Source organism: Neovison vison, chromosome 3, assembly GCF_020171115.1.
Source record: "Neovison vison isolate M4711 chromosome 3, ASM_NN_V1, whole genome shotgun sequence".
Lineage (NCBI taxonomy): Eukaryota > Metazoa > Chordata > Mammalia > Carnivora > Mustelidae > Neogale > Neogale vison.
Genome location: NC_058093.1, coordinates 3,548,142 through 3,553,513, shown reverse-complemented (window position 1 = coordinate 3,553,513; position 5,372 = coordinate 3,548,142). Strand labels below are relative to the sequence as shown.

Genomic DNA, 5,372 nt, shown 5'->3' with positions numbered 1-5,372 from the left:
GGTTGGATAATTTTACATAACTCCCACGCAGCGAAGCAAATCAACACCAAATTAGAGACCCAGCACCTAACTTAAAAGATACAGAATCTAAAAGCAAGTAGGAATCAAAGTCCTTAAATGCAGTAATATTTATGCTGGCCCTATTACTGACACTTAACAGATTATAATAAATCAGTGGCAAATATGGAAAAATATGGTGGTCAGTTTACAGGCCAGAAAGTATGTATTTTTCTCAGAACTCATTTCAAATTACAGACGTTTCAAGAATTCAATCCGTGAAGCTCTGGGCCTGCCATCCACCCAGATGGAAATAAAAGCTTAGTCTGAGAGTGTCTGTTTTTTGCCCACTTGATGCCAAATAGCAAAGTGATAAACAGAATTCTCACCGCCTATTCTAATCTTGTAAGATTATATGTTTGGCTTTTTAAAAACCTCACCTACCTTTTGTACATTCTCCCTCTCCCATTCCTTGATTTCAGTCTTGCATTTATAGATAGAGAAAACACTAACTTTCGTGGTAGTTAATCTTCACTGACATCAAAATGATAGAGAAAAGATGTATTAGAGCACAATTTTAAAAGAAATACATCTGATTTTACTGCAAAAATAAAACCTGCTAAGAACTGGCATAACCCCTCGCTCCCAGTCAGTGTTGGATAAACGATGCTGAAATCAATTGTGGAAGGAAAGTCCTGGAGTGCCACCACCAAAAAGCAAACGCAAAAAAACCCTCACCATTTTCTCTGTTTCCCTTCTCTTTGGGAGTAAAAATACAAGTCAAGGTAAGCTGTGAGCACTGAAGGGGCACTGGCCGGCTCAGGCTGTTGACCCTCCAACTCTTGCTTTGGGCTCAGGTCATGATCTCAGGGTCTGCTTGATTCTCTCTCCCTCCACCCTTCCCCACCGCCACTCCCCATTGGCTCTCTCTCTCTCTCTCTCTCAAATAAATAAATCTTAAAAAAAAAAAAAAGATGTAAACACCAAATAAAGGCATATCCTTAAGTTTGAATTAAGGTGTATCAACTCCTAGTTGCTCTTCAGATAGGAGGTTCGGATCATAAGGTTACCTGGTAAACTCAGTGTTGTAGTCAAACTGCAGACTGTGCTGCCAGCAAAATAGTTTAAGCTCCGTGTAACAATGTGGTCAAATGGATCAGGTAACTATGCCCCAGTTACATTCAAATTAAAAATAGTCTCTCTGTGGGGTGCCTGGGTGGCTCAGTGGGTTAAGCCTCTGCTTTCAGCTCAGGTCATGAACTCAGGGTCCTGGGATCGAGCCCCACATTGGCAGGGAATCTGCTTCCTCCTCTCTGCCTGCCTCTCTGCCTACTTGTGATCTCTCTGTCAAATAAATAAATAAAGTGTTTTAAAAAAAATGGTTGCTCTCTTAGCAAATAGACAATGTGTGTTCTTCAAGAATTGCTGTTTTAAAAAAAAGTTATTTTGCTAACATATATTTTCAATAGTGTATCAAAATAGTTTGCAAAGTTTTGGGGGAATAAAGCAAACAGCCCTGATGCTCTCCCAGGTGGAAGGCCAGCAATGCCACAGGTCAGGAAAACAATGAATGAACCAATAGCTTTCTTCAAGTCAAATGCTTGACTCTGTTAGGACATTCTGTAGAAAAGCAGTTGTAAGTTACAGCCTAAAAGGATATTTGTAATATTTGGCTTGCGTGGAAAGAAATCAGGTTCCTAAAAACACTTTCAAGCTTGAGTAATTTCCATAAATAGAAATAACCTTGAGAATAAATCTCTGCGTCCTGGAAAAGCCTCATGTTCCTCACGCTCTGTCCTCGCAATTAACCTCCCCATCTCAGCCGGAAGCAGTGATCTTCAGCCAAGGGAGATTGTGTCCGCCAGGAGACCTGGGGCAACATCTGGGGCTATTGCGGGAAGCTGGGGGGTGGGTAGGTGAGGGGAGAGGAGAGATGGTACCGGCTTCTGGTAGGTGAGGCCAGGGAAGCCACCAAACATCCCACAATGAGCAGGATAGCCCCAGCAGGAGGAATTCACTGACCCAAATAATAGTTCAGAGACTGAGACACTGGCCTGGAGATGTAAACGGGGCGGTGTGTGCGTGTGTGTGCGTGTGTGCATGTGTGTGCATGTGTGTGCATGTGCAGGATCCTGGCACACAAGCAGAGCACAGCCGTACTGGGACTCTAAGAGCCCTTTGAGACCCACACAAACTGGTGGCCTTCAGATCAGCAGTTCCAGTGAAGAAACTCTCCTTTCAAACCAGATGTGAGGCTGGCTCGGAAAGACTTTTTATTCTTTCCTCCGCCCCGACTCCCTGAGCAAAATCGCCCCAGGAAGCCTTGTGCTGAACAGGCGGAGGATTGTTGATTTCATGCTCGGGTTTGAGAACGGAGCCTGCATCCGAGCCTGCCACTCTGGACCCCTGCACGGGTTAGCTCTGTGCCGCTGTCCTTTTGCATGAAAGGTTGTAACTGTGCTGCAACACAAAGTGCTGTGACCGTGCTGTGACACACAGTGCTGTGACACACAGTGCTGTGACCGTGCTGTGACACACAGTGCTGTGGCCGTGCTGTGACACACAGTGCTGTGGCCGTGCTGTGACACACAGTGCTGTGACTATGCTGTGACCGTGCTGCGACACACAGTGCTGCGACACACAGTGCTGTGGCCGTGTTGTGACTGTGCTGCAACAGCCACCGAGAGGCGGGCATTCTCTGCGTTTGCCTTCCCGTTAGCTGCCGGCTTTTCCCTCTCATCTTCCAAGCCCTGGTCCAAGACAGCAGGACGTTTGCAGGCAACGTGTTGTCTTCTTTCTCTAGAGCTGTTGTGTGGGTAGTAGTGAGGTCTAGTGTTCACAAGATTTCGAGGACCTCGGCCTGATTTACTGTTCACTCAGCAGCAGTCACTCACCGCGAGCACCTGCGCCCAGGAGCGCCGCCCGCCCGCGGCTGCTCCCTCGGCTGGGCCCGGCCCTGCCTCACCCGCCGCATGTCCGAGTGACTGTATCCGTCACTACAGTCTTCTTGAGGCAAGTCCCCAACCACCTTCCTTTTGTGAATAGTGACCATCCCTCGGAAACACACTTGAGGAGGTTTTTTTCTTTTTTTAATTTTTTTTAAAATGAACATATAATGCATTGTTTCGGGGTGCAGGTCTGTGAATCACCAGGCTTGCACACTGACAGCGCTCACCATAGCACACACACGCCCAGTGTCCATCACCCAGACACCCCGTCCCTCCCACTGCCCTCCCCTCCAGCAACCCTCGGTTTGTTTCTTGAGATTAAGAGTCTCTTACGGTTTGTCTCCCTCTCTGGTTTCATCTTGTTTCATTTTTTCTCCTTCCCCTGTGATCCTCTGTCTTGCTTCTCAGATTCTTCATATCAGGGAGATCATATTACTGTCTTTCTCTGACCGACTTATTTCACTTAGCATAATAGCCATCACTGCAAATAACAAGATTTTAGGTTTTTTGATGGCTGCATAGTATTCCATTGTGTATATATACCACATCTTCTTGATCCATTCATCTGTGGATGGACATCTAGGTTCTTTCCATAGTTTGGCTATTGTGGACATTGGCTGCTATAAACATTCAGGTGCATGTGCCCTTCAGATGACTACATTTGTATCTTTAGGGTAAATACCCAGTAGTGCAATTGCTCGGTTGTAGGGGAGCTCTATTTTTAACTTTTTGAGGAATCCCCATGCTGTTTTCCAGAGTGGCTGCCCCAGCTTGCATTCCCACAGTGTAAGAGGCTCCCCTTTCTCCAAATCTTGAGGAGGCTTTTGACTCAACTAAAACTTGCACCAGCATCAGAGGCTTTCAGGTACAGCTGAGAGCTCCTGAAGTATCAGTCATGTTGGTAGAGAGCGCACAAGAAATTTTAAGCAAGTAAACACCATTTAGAAAAACTACCTACCAATATCCTTCAAACAAACAAGCAGGCAGAAGAAAAAATAGCAATAACCATCGAATTAACCTGTGCCAAATAACACAACTAATGTACTCACAGGAACCATCATAACATGCCGGATGGGACTCCGTGCTGCTGGGGGGAGGGGGCTACACCCTATACTGATGGCAGCGTCTGGCTTCTTTTCCTCTCCTGTTTTATTTTGGTGATAAAGAAACAAAGGCTCAAGGAGGGGAAGTGACTTGGCCACACTCGTACTAGTTGCTGGGCTAAGTCAGACCTGGAAACTCCTGCTTTCACATGTGTAAAAGGCTGGAAACACAAAAGACTGTGATGCGTTTATGCATATGTTTCCAATTTTTTCCATTACTTTCCTTCCCCCACTCACATCTTTTCACCCAAATTTCCCAACTTCTTACACAGACTATTTTGGAAATTAGAAAACATATTTTAAATGCAGATAATGCCTTTTTAAAAAAAGTTGTAGACACCCACAGCATTTTTTATGCTTAGTGACTTGATGCCAGCTCTATATTCTTACAGGTGGATGGGTACCTCTGGATCTAGAAATGTCATCTGTATATTCACATACATGCATACACCAGACTTCCAAACCTAGTTGTTTCCCTCACCTCCCAGGAAGACAGCACTCCTAGTATTTTGGCAGGATAACCATAGCTGTCCTGTCCAGCATGGGAGTTTGCATTATATACTTGTCGGTGGTAAAAGTAAAAATAAATCTGGATAGTTTTCTTCCAGTGAAATTTCCCGTCTCTGGCTAGGAAAGATGAAAAGAAAAGCAAGCAATGCCCTTCTGTGTAAAGGAAGGATTAGATCCTAATAAAAATATGCATTTCAGGGTTGACAAACTTTTCTAGAGAATTCCTTTTTTCCCTACTCTGCAAAGAGCCCTCAGCATGGGATATGGGTCTGCTAGCTAATAGATGTGTCCATGCAAGACTTACTCTGTGCTCTCTCTAATCACCGCCCGAAACGTAACTATAGCGCACAATCTGATTTATCTGTGTTCATTCTCATACTTCAGGCAGTGTTTTGAGACCTTTTGTAGTTCATAAGCATTATGATTGGCTGTCCAGGGCATTGTGTGACATGTGACCCCCTCAAACCTTGTTCAAACCTGGGCACAATCTTCCTTTTAATGTTAAAAACAAAAGAAAAGAAGCATTATTTCTTAAAAAAAAAAAAGAAGAAGAAGAAGCATTATTTCTTGTGAGTATACTTGGGAAGTTTTCTATTTAAGCAGATTATGAGCAGAGGCAAAACAAAACAAAAAACTAGACGCAAATGCAGACAACAAATCGGTGATTGGCAGAGGGGACGTGGGTAGGAGGATGGGCAGTGTAGATGAAGGGAGGGACAGCACACTAACTTTGATGAGCACTGAGGGATGCGTAGAATTGCTGGATCTTCTGTCATACATCCGAAACTAATGTAACGCTGTATGTTAACTACAC

At 44.6% G+C, this 5,372-nt stretch overlaps 1 non-coding gene across 1 annotated transcript; it reads left to right on the top strand.

Moving 5' to 3' along the window:
* The first annotated feature begins 4,954 nt into the window (after window positions 1-4,954).
* LOC122903915 lies at window positions 4,955-5,059 on the top strand. The gene has a single exon (XR_006384115.1). It is a non-coding gene; the product is annotated as a small nucleolar RNA U13 (small nucleolar RNA).
* Window positions 5,060-5,372: the final 313 nt, after the last annotated feature.